At 34.5% G+C, this 12,500-nt stretch overlaps 1 protein-coding gene across 1 annotated transcript in view; it reads right to left on the minus strand.

Annotated features, from left to right (window-relative positions):
* LOC137616337 (uncharacterized) overlaps window positions 1-12,500 on the minus strand; it is a 93,384-nt gene that overhangs the window by 80,839 nt on the left and 45 nt on the right. The window contains exon 1 of the mRNA XM_068345987.1: window positions 12,409-12,500. This exon is cut by the window's right edge and continues 45 nt beyond it. The gene's annotated coding sequence lies outside the window, so the exon portion shown is untranslated. The remainder of the gene's footprint in view (window positions 1-12,408) is intronic.

A 12,500-nucleotide genomic window follows, 5' to 3' on the forward strand; every position in this document is an offset into this window, starting at 1 on the left:
AAAGGCCTTCTCAACCTAAAGCTCCACGAATAGAGCCAACTACCAAGAATGCATATATAATGCCAGGGGTTGGTGCAGATATGGAGATATTGCAGGTTTACACACAAAAATAAGTATGAAGGCGAAGAACAAATATTATGGAAAAGTTGGATTTTTTAATGGCAGAATTCCGAGAAATGAAGAAAAGAACATCATATCAGAACTGGAAGGGAAGCATGGGAGAATCATATTATTACCAATACTGTATTAAATAATGGAAATGAGACACAAACCATAATAGTGATGAATGCACAGGGTTGTCACGAGTAACTCTAAAAGGAAAATAGAGTTCCTAGAAGAACTAACCCAAATTGAAAAAATAGATATATTAAATATAAGTGAAACGTGGTATTCCCAAGAGACTGGCAGTGATGACCAGATAAAGGGTTTCCAAACTTATAGATCAGACAGAAAAAATAGGAATCAAGGGGGAACCGCAATATATGGAAGAGACATAAATCAAGGAAAAGTCTGTGAAAAATACAGCAACACAGAATGTGAATTGATTGCGGTAGAATTTGAATTTGAAAAACTAGTGAAATATTGTAGTTTACAGACCCCCAAATACTAAGGAGTTTGACATAATAGAAAAAATAGATGATATATGTAGAAACCATAAAAGACTGGAATATACTCCTATCTGGAGATTTTAACTTTCCTTTCGTGGATTGGAAAGAACGGATAGAAGAAAGTGGTTGTATGTATACATATAAAAAAGAGAGTAATAGTAGTGCAGAAGATAAGAGGCAATTTGAAAAGCTTCAAGATATGCTATTAGAACATAATATGCAACAAATAAACCACATTCCAACAAGAAAGGAAAATGTCCTAGATCTAGTATTTGTGAATGAGGTGAATTATGTTAAAGAAATAATAGTGTATAACACGGGAATTTCAGACCACAATGTCATAGAATTGATAGTTCATTCCAAAGCAAGTAATCACAGAATTAATAAAAGCACAAAACTTTGGGAAGGATATGGAAAATATAACTTTTACAGTAAGAATATAAAATGGTCAGAAATAAATGAAGAACTGAATAAAGAATGGAAAAATGTGTTTATAAGTGATAATATACAGGTAAATACGGATATACTGTACAAAATACTGGAGAAAATTGTTGAAAAATATGTACCGAAAAAAAACAATAAACAAAAGACGTGCATACCAAGAGACAGAAGGATCTTATTTCAGAAAATTAAAAAGTGGAAGAAAAATCTTGCAAAAGAAAAAAATGTGTGGAAAATGAGCGAAATAAAATGTAAGATAGAAAATGCAGAACAAAAGATTATGCAGTCGAAAGAAAATGAAAAAAGGGACTTAGAAGAAAGGACACTTCAAAATATAAAAAGAAACCCCAAAGTACTTTACTCCTATGCAAAAAAGATGAATAAAAGGAGAATAGAAATAGGCCCTCTAAGAATTGAAGGACGGCTAACGAATGAAAAAAAGGAAATATGCAACATATTAGCAGAAAAATATAAGAGTGAGTTCACGCCAAGAATTGCGAATGAGAATAATGAAACAGAAATGAGAGAAGAAAATGTTGAATATCTAACTGATATAGATATTAATGAAGCAGATATTGTCACGGCTATAAACGAAATTAAAAATGGATCGGCAGCCGGACCAGATGGAGTTCCAGCGATTTTGTTAAAAAAAACTGCAAACACTATCGCGAAGCCACTTGCAATACTGCTAAGACAGAGTATAGATATGAGCGAGATATATGTTAAACATAAATTAGCTTATATAACCCCTATCTTCAAAAGTGGATCAAGACTAGAGGCAAGCAATTATAGACCTGTTAGTCTAACATCACATATTATGAAAGTGTATGAGAGGGTAATAAAAAAGAAAATAATGAACCATTTGGTCAAAAATAATTTGTTTAATATGGGTCAACACGGTTTCGTACCTGGAAAAAGTACACAGACCCAACTGATAGCTCACTATGAAAACATATACAATAATATGATAAATGAAAAAGACACAGATGTGATCTATCTAGATTTTGCAAAAGCCTTTGACAAGGTAGACCATAACATATTGGAGAAAAAAATGAGAAAGCATAATATTGTGGGAAAGATAGGAAAATGGGTAAAAGAATTCCTGCAAAACAGAAAACAGATAGTGGTTGCAAATGACGAGAAATCAGATGAAGCCCAGGTAATATCTGGTGTGCCCCAAGGTACGGTATTAGCTGCACTGCTATTTGTTATTATGATCTCAGACATAGACTGTGATGTTGAAAACTCCGTAGTGAGAAGTTTCGCCGATGACACAAGAATAAGTAGAGAAATTACTTGTGATGAAGATAGGAACTCACTACAAAGAGATCTAAACAAAATATATGAATGGGCGGGGATAAATAGGATGGTATTTAACTCCGATAAATTCGAATCAATAAATTATGGAAACAGAGAAGGAATGGTGTATGCATACAAGGGACCTAATAATGAGACAATCACAAACAAGGAAGCAATTAAAGACCTTGGTGTAATTTTAAATAGGAATATGTTATGCAACGACCAAATAGCAACACTGTTGGCTAAATGTAAAGCAAAAATGGGAATGTTATTCAGACACTTTAAAACAAGAAAAGCTGAACACATGATTATGCTTTACAAAACTTATGTGCGTAGTACACTCGAGTACTGCAATGTGATATGGTACCCACACTACCAAAAGGATATTGCGCAAATAGAGAGTGTACAAAGGTCCTATACTGCTAGAATAGAAGAAGTTAAGGACCTTGATTACTGGGAAAGACTGCAATTTTTAAAACTATACAGTCTAGAAAGGAGAAGAGAACGCTACATGATAATACAAGCATGGAAGCAAATAGAAGGAATTGCTGAAAACATCATGGAGCTTAAAGTATCAGAAAGAGCAAGCCGAGGTAGATTAATAGTACCAAAAAGCATTCCAGGTAAACTGAGAAAGGCGCACAGGACATTAATCCACTACGCACCAGCATCGATAATGCAGCGACTATTTAATGTGCTGCCAGCTCATCTAAGAAACATATCAGGAGTGAGCGTAGATGCGTTTAAAAATCAGCTCGATAAATACCTAAGATGCATCCCAGACCATCCAAGACTGGAAGATGCAAAATACACCGGAAGATGTATTAGCAACTCTCTGGTGGATATACGAGGTGCCTCACACTGAGGGACCTGGGGGAACCCAAAGAAAAAATAAGGCAATAAGGCAATAAGGTAAGGCTCTCTCTCTCTCTCTCTCTCTCTCTCTCTCTCTCTCTCTCTCTCGTAAATTGTTTTCCTGCTTTGCTACGTACAAGTACTGTATAATTTATATTTGTAGGTAACATATTTTGTAAATGCTTTTACTGTAAATACTGTATGTACTGTATCATTATTTATCACTATCATCATGCGCGTTAAATGCCTTGTTTGTTCTGAGCGTGGTTGTTTACTGAGCGTACACGCCGTCGTTTCAGGCGGCGTCATAAAGAAAAAGATTTCATTTGGAAGTCCTAAGAAAAATACGTAAACTAAAACATTGGTAATAAAAAAATCAACATACAGTACAGTATAATCAATATAATCGATGCAAAAACTAACCTATACATATATGTGTACACTAAATGAGTTTGTTTCTTCATTATGATCAGAGATGAACGTAAACAAAACATTGGTTGCCATTTTTTATCGTGCTTTTTAGGTGTTTAGGAAACGCATGATATAAAATCGCCTTTAATATTTGTGCCTGTTTTAGTTTAGGGTGCTGTAGTACATGCATTAAGTGACCTGTACATTAAAGGGTGGTTTGTTAACAGTACTACGTACAAGGGAAGGTTTTAAAAGTCCGAATATACATGTTAAATAAATAGGTAAATATGATGTCACTACTTCGCGGATTTTCACCTATCGCGCCCGTGTCTGGAACCTATCTACCGCGATAAACGAGGGTTCACTGTATTCTCCTCTCTCTCCCTCCGTCTCTATCTCTCTCTCTCTTCTCTCTTGACTTAGCACCTGAGAGAAGAGCCCAATTATATATCGTTAAAACATGTTATTTGCTAAAGGAAAAAACTGAAAGGTTTCCCAAATAAAAAGTTCCTTTATTTAGAATTTAAACCATTTAAGCTAAGAAAGAATGAACGAAACGCTAGAATCGGTTTACTCTTACTGCAACGTGAAACCGTGATACACTCTCTCTCTATCGTAACAATAGAGCGCATGTTGAACGTTCTGAACGTCAACAACTGCGGAGACTAAAAAACTAAACGTTAGTTCATCTTTGAAAACAGTACGAGACTATCAAAGAAATTCTTTCATAAAACATTAAAATTAAAAAAGTATTAAATTCTTAAAAGGTTAAATACGATATGACGGGCTCAATGTTAATTAACTTCGGTTCCAAGAAAGGACCGCCTACTATTAGGAAAGGTCGCATATAAACAAACATAAAAATTAATTTTTTATAAGTTTATAATAAATGGAAAGTTAATCGAAGAGGCCTATAAAGGCGGAGAGATATAAAATAAATAGATCTATAACTTGTTAAGCAAAATTACCAAAAACCTAAACACACTTCCGTCTAAGGGAAGGGTCGGCCATTTAAAAGTGAAAGAGAGTCCATACTCTCTTCGTCACCATAATTAAATCTATCCAAAACGAGTTCAAGTTTTGAAATGAAGATAAAACCCCTGCATAGCGAAAGCTCAAAACTGGAATAGTGTACTTCACCAAATCGTTGTGAAAACAAATCCAGTTAGGGACGGCGTATTTAGTAGGTCTTGCCATTGGCACGACAGAGAGAAAATTGGTTCTTGTTGACATCGAGTACTTGAGTACCTACTTGACAGATGGCGCTGTTGATGTACACCTCCACCTGTATAGCGATCGCTGGCGTATTCCGCCCGTAGGTTTTTTCTGTCGGGCAGCAGAGCTGACAGCTATATGATCATCGGGTAAGTTTAATATTGAAAATTAAATCTTATATAGAAATAATGGAGACTGCAATCCATCTATCAAAATGTGAGACAATAATGGTAGATTAACTCAGATTATGGATCAGTTGCAATGTGTCAGGGTGTCTTTCTAAATAGAAACATAGTGAGTCTATGGTACAGTACTGTTTTGTCAGATATTATAACAGTCAGAAGGCATATTGGAGTAAGATACTTACCATATGAACACCAAGTGCTATGTGCAAATTGTCAAAACTATACTGTTTTGACAATGCCTTGACTTAACCAAATGCAGAAAAATTATCACAAGCAGCAGTATACAGTAGCAAGGCTCTATTGGAACAACAATACATATAATACAGAAAATTAAATGAACACTGTACCTCTACAAGTACTTGAAACTCAAAAAGTGCTTACAATAATTTACAAACACTCAAGATAAACCATCCGGGTAATTAAGTAAACACTGTATATAATCAAAAGTAGAATAACATCATCAGACAAGAAAAAAAATACTTCAAGCACATTACCAGAGTTACTCAAGCTTAAAATAAATAAAGTACTGTACTTTTCAAAATAATAAAAGAAAAGCAATTCATCCCTCAATGTGACATGTTGTGGAGTGAGATACAACCTGGAGTGAGATTTTTAACTGACAGCAGCATCTAATGGTCTTACTTATAGACCAAAAAAGACAAATATTCTTGTATTGAATTTTAACTCGAGTTCTGTTGAATCATGATTTTAACTTGGTTCCTTTGAATCACGATTTTAAAAGCAAGATTTTTGTACATTTCTAACTTACTTCAAAAACTAATTTACTCCTGTTAGCATAATTAATAAAATGTTGTTCTACACACAAATCCCTTACTATTGACATAATGTAAGTTTTAAAAAATGAACGATAAAGATAAAACAAATACTATTTTCATAACTAAATATCTAATTTTCCAAAAATTATTTACTGAAAAGTGCCTTAAAAATTCAAAATTTTCTATATAATCTTATTACAAAATACACCCCCTCCCTCTCTCTCTCATAACTATCAGAGTAAATATACATGTTCAGTTAGAGAGCATTAAGAAGGCTATGTATAGTATGATCTAATGACTAACCATTAATGGCTCCATCAGTTACTGCTGTTCATCCTAAGGAAACAATTTTGTCACTTCAGCAGGACTGAACAGTTGTCCTTATCCAAAAAAAATTCCATCTCCCCTAGGCCATTGCCACCCAAGATCTATACAGACTGGATGTCTGAGTTAACCTTAACCTTTGCAAAGTCTTCTACAAGGCAATGGAGTCTTATTTGATGTATGTACACTGTACGTACATCAATTCAGTAAACCAACAAGACCTATGAGCAGCCAAGTATTCACCCGTTCCATAGTAGTTCACGAACTTCATTATGTATTAATTAACCTTGACGATCTCATTAACATAAATTATTAGTGTAGGCCAAGCCTCTATAATTGTAGCGGTTGCTTGGAGCACAAGACTGAAATCAATAGGATTGGCCGTTTTAAACTTTATAATTTCCGTAAAGTATTTAGTAAGTTTCCTAGAGAGAAAACATCACTGATTTGCAAACTCCATTGCTTATATTACAAACTCCAGTGCCTACGAAGTTTGGAAAGTATAACATAATAAACCTTCATAGTCAGAGTAATTATTACATTTAAGCAACCTTGTGTACTGTACAGTACATATGGTACTGTATACCCCTCATTATTTCAATAAAAATTCTGAACTCTTACTTGTACAAATCAAAGCAATACTCATGAAGAAAATATTTCATCTTACACCAAATGAAGTAAATCTTCACATTTGATGATCATACAATTTTTTTTGTTCGGTCGCTCCATGATTACCCCACCTCACGAGTGGAACGGGATCCTGCGTTTGCAACCCGTGAGAGAAAATTGACTACAGTAGATAGTGTCTTATCTTTCAAGCAAAATAAATTTCACGTAAGCCTTTTAAAAAAATAAAAATAATTTATTAGCTGTTTCTTTAAGAAATTAAAGAACCAGTCATGTTATTTGTTTACTTAAACTCTAATAAAATCTCACTCCAAATTGTAGAATGGTTCAAATACAAAATAATCATACATTACAAGCGATTCATAACAAGATCTTCAAAGAACAGAGGTACAGTATATGAATATACATACTGTACGGACAAAAAAAAAATTCAAATCCCATAAGCCTTACATAATGCATGCCAGGTAACTAAAAAAATTCACAAAGATAATGCCTCTTGCCTAGTCTACTACAATATAATACATACAGTAGTCAAATTGTGTAAACCATAAGGTTATCAAGTAGTCAATTCATCCAACAGCTACAACATACTGTATGATAAAAGCTGTACACTACTGTCACAACCATGGAATGTTCAGTATGACACAATGATCCATGTAGGATAATACACATTATAAAATAAAACTTTTTAAAAAGGGTTTCTTCAAAAGTAACAGTGTCAAAGGATACATTTAAAACAAACATCTAAAACATATCACCTTTTTACCATTTGGTTTCAAGTTACCTACAACAGTTATATTTAACCAAGAAAATTTCTGCATTGTATTTTATGTGATGTTGCCAACAATCTTATGCAAAATATACAGTATTGCATTTAATAAATACAAGTACCGTATCACCAAATCAACAATTTTATTAATTTAGGAAATCAAACATGCTCACACAAGGCACATGCAGTGGTTTTAGCAAAATATTGGTGGTGGCATTAATACAATGATTATTGAAAAAAAAATATATATATAGCATAGGTTACAGGAAACCTAATACTGATAAGCCTATTGTATAATCGATATAATCAATGGCCTATTTCATTATTATAGCACACTATGCAAGAAGACACTCGCTACAGTGAAGTCCTCTATTCTAATACTCTTCAATTCCCAAGAAAATCCTTCTTCCAAGTAAAAATTTCAGGACTTAATAAGCTTTCATTTTAATTGTTTGTTCCCCCTTTGAGGGCAAAGTCTTCATTTACACAAATTCAAATAACTGTTATAAAACTCGTGTAACCTCATGGATCTAAACCTGCCATATAATTTGCCTGCTACTAATACCTTCCTTAATTTCTTATACTCTCTCTGGAACTCTCAAACGATGAATTTTTGTTGAATAATTATTTTTGCAAACACCTTTCAATCTACCCAACAGCAAGCTAAGGAACTATACGAATTAATTTATTTTAAGTACACCACTGCTATGTAACCGAACTCATCCAGGTCTACTTTCGGTGGTAAAGACTTATGAATGTTTCTAATATCAAGAATGTGTAGATATAATTGAGGTGATTTCCAGTTACCAATGGACTCCCATAAGGTAATTATAAAAATCATTGTAATTAGATTTTGCGTTACACGTTACAATGTTTGGTTCGTTGATACGTCGAACAACTTGCCAATACGGAGGGCAACTAATGCCGTCGCCTGGCCGCAGATCAATGTGTGTTATGTGTCACTTTAGCATTAGTTTGACATCTTTATTTATGATACGCATTCAGGATTTTGGTTCTCCTCTCTTTGGGATATTTTTGTGCATTTTCTTGCAGTGCATCAAGTCTGCAAGCTTAGCGGACACTTCCGAAATCAGAGTGCAGGCAAACCACAAGAATAATAGTAAGGAATTGTTATACTGTATGTGTAACTCATTATCTACTGTACTAGAAAAGTATTAGTACAGTACAGTACAATACAGTAGAGTACTGTATAGGTTACAGGTACAGTATCTATTAATTTTGTACGCAATGTATAGGGTTCAGTAATTTATGAGTGGTAAGGGATTGTTTTCCCTTTTTCAAGTAATATGCATAAACTGTGCAGTATGTATGTGTACGTACGTACAGTACATTATACATATAAAATCCAACTTATCAAACAACACTGCATAATAGCTCTGCATACTATGGTAGTTCACAGTCCTATTTCAATGGATACACGTTGTAGCTTAACCTAACAAGAGATAAGGCTTTACTTGACTGAGGAGCCATACACATCCTAAACTGACCTTGAGCCCCTTTAATCACAACCAGCTTCTTTGTTATTTACGCTTGTTCTTTCTCTTATACAGTGTACAACTATCCAGCAAGTTTACCTAGTGTCCAAGGCAAGTTGCAAAAAGGCAGTAAAGCAAAGTAGTAAAACTGCAAAAATATTATAATATGCCATAAAAGCAAAACTACTCGCCTGAATGATATAAAGGCATTATACAGTAATTCAAGTCAAGTTAGAAGCACCACACAGTCAGAGTGGGAGTTGGTATTCTTTGTTAAAGAAGGTTAAAATGATTTCCAATTGATTTAAGACTGATTTTTCTCTAGCATAGCATGCACACATATTCTACACTTTTTTTAGAAAAGTTCCCTAATCAAGTAGGGCATGGCTACCTATGTTAGGTTAGGATACATCCCTATATTCCACTAGTTTCCTATAACCCAAAATAAACAATTACATCATGGTCCCCATTACAAATAGATTTGGGGAGTAGAAATATATATAGTTAAAATTTCCAATGGAAATAAACATCAATTCATCAATATCACATCAAGCTGATGGGCGCAGACAAATCAAACAGTGAATTTGGACAAGGCTAAAACTGGTACACCTCTATTAACAGTCCATCAATTGCCTATGCTTGGGTTTATTCTAAGAAAAAATTGCAACTAACTATCCTGACAAAATGTAACATTATCCAACAACTGACAACTTATACTTTGGATAATATAGTTTAGCTTGGACAAAAGTTGTGTCCACACAAGCTGCAATTTGATAGGTGCATGAGGGAACAGGTTGAAGCTAGCGTTTATAAAGGTCCAAAACCAACAACACCATTTACACAATAGAGCCGAAAACGTTGGCTTGATCACTCTCATGAGAATAATCTATATCCAGATTCAGCCTCAGACTACTCCTGTCTGCCAATGTGGTTACAGTCTTAAGCTATACAACCATGTAAACTTGTACTAGCCTAGGTTAAAAGAAATACATTTCCCTTTCTGTAGGTACAAGGATGGCAACCATCAAAAATAGGATACACCATTAAAACTAGCTTGAGCGGTTAATATAAGATAAATTCATTTTTAGTCTAACTGGAATTTGCTATAAGAAATGGACAAGTATTGGCTATTTTGGCATTTTGGCTGGAGCATAACTTGCATACTGATTGTTAACATTTGGGAGACTGATGGCGGGTTACAACACGTGTTGTTTGCATTAACTTTTGCCTGCCATTCGGGTTTTTGAAAAACACAATAATTACTTGGCTTTATTAACCAATTAAGAGCTTTCAAATTTTTCTGAAAATGTTCCCAAATGTTCTACAAGAGCCCCCTTTTTTTTTTCACCTTCGCTTCCATTCCAGCATAAATACAGTCATAAGAAGTCGCCTCGAGAGAAGTTCAATCTAATTCCAAATTATAAATTGGTAATAGTTTACAACACCACGCTCTCCATTTACTCCAAAATAATGCAATTCTGCAATTTTCATCTTCTTGCACAGTAATTAGTTGGTTATTTAAATTCTGGGAAAGCAATAATTAGCAAGATATGTTGAGGAAGGGGGAAGGGGTTATAAAAAGAAAATAGCTGTTTCCTCACCAAACGACTTGGAACTGACATGTCAACAAAGTCAATGAAACAGGATTCGTGATCCCAGCATACATAAACAGAAGTTTGTGATGCCAGCGTACATTTGATATACTGTATATTCAAAATATACTTAATAAAAAATTGAGTGATTACTCAAAAGTGTCACTATTTGTAAATTGCATATTTTATGGACACTTTTGAATAATTAATCCATTTTTAACTAAGCATATTTTGAATATACAGTATATCAAATGTACGCTGGCATCACAGACTTCTGTTTATGTACGCTGGCATCACGAATTCTGTTTGGTTGACTGTGTTGATATGTCAGTTCCGAGTCGTTTAATGAGGAAACCGAGTTATTTTCTTTTTATAACCCCTTCCCCAACATATCTTGCTAATTATTACTTTCCCAGAATTTAAATAACCACCTAATTACTGTGCAAGAAGATGAAAACTGCAGGATTGCATTATTTTGGAGTAAATGGAGAGCATGGTGTTGTAAACTATTACCTATAAATCTTTTATACTTCGGTAACCAATTATGCTGAAAAGTGAATATGCTGCCCACTTCAGTATATACCTTCCGGTGCTCATCTGCAAGTAAAAAATTTCCCCAAAATAATTACCCAAATGATTGGCGTGTACAGCTCATCCATGTATCACTTCCCATAACACAGGAACAGTGAGATAAAGTTTATGTGCATTTAAATCTAACTACAAGGGAAAATATCATTTGAGGAAGGTAATATAAATCATTGGTAATTATGATACTTTCATAGTGAACCACGCAGATGGCGTGAACAACACATCCATGTACCGCTTGCCAAAACAGAGGAGCAGTGAGATTATGTCTATTTGCGAGTGAAACAAGCCACGGCGGACCAAAAGACAACTGAGGGCCATGATATAAATTATAGGTAACTATGATACTGACAGGTACTATTGCTGCAAATCACTCGCATTCTTATGTTTCCACTTGTAGGTTTCTCACTAGGATCCTTCATAATTGTTTTAATAAGTGAAAGGGGTGCTAGAGAGTCATGAACAGTTGATTTTCCCCAATATTCATGGTCAGAAATGGATAATACAAGATAGCGAGTGGGAAAAATATAAGGGTTGTGTATTTGACAAAAAATTAAAGTATCATTTACCGCCTCTGTAATCTGTGTTCTAGGCTGCATGCTGAACATAAAAGACAATGCCTGCCAGCCCTAAGGTAACGTAAGGTAGGCATCAACAAAGTGATTAACTATTGTCAATATGAATCAGAGCAATAATGTCAGCTTTGCCTAACTTGGTCTTTGCTAGTATTCACTTACACTTAATGCCCTACACCTACTGAAGGGAAAAGCTGTACCTACTGACCTATCAAACTAATAAACTGACAATGACATTGACTCGTATCTAAAAGCATTCCTTCCCCTTTTTTTTTTCTTTTTTGTTAACATACTCCTATCTCACCTCGTCCAGATTCATCTGCTCCGAAGCTGAACTACTGCCATCTCTTGTCCCATTAAGTAATGAGATATCGTCACTGGTAGGACTTTTCAAGCAATTCCCCATACTCCTGCGACTTTCGAAGAATTTGTCCACAACTTGGGATAATCAATTCTTTTTCCCTTACTGGTAAGCACCATTTGTCACTTTTACATTAATTTCTCTACAGCCTTGGCACTCGCTCGTGACTTCACAGCTGGGGTGCGTTCATATCTTAACAAATATAATTAAAAAGAGAACGAAAACTCAAGTGTCCGATTCTAAGCTCATTGACTTTGTTTAGCTAATCAAAACTAAGGTTATATCTTACTTTTAGTCATATTGATGAGTAATTTGTAATATTTCAAGTCCTTATCGTTTAATAATCTTATTGATAGTCAAACTACAAGGAATCATATTACA

Source organism: Palaemon carinicauda, chromosome 22, assembly GCF_036898095.1.
Source record: "Palaemon carinicauda isolate YSFRI2023 chromosome 22, ASM3689809v2, whole genome shotgun sequence".
Taxonomy (NCBI): Eukaryota; Metazoa; Arthropoda; class Malacostraca; order Decapoda; family Palaemonidae; genus Palaemon; species Palaemon carinicauda.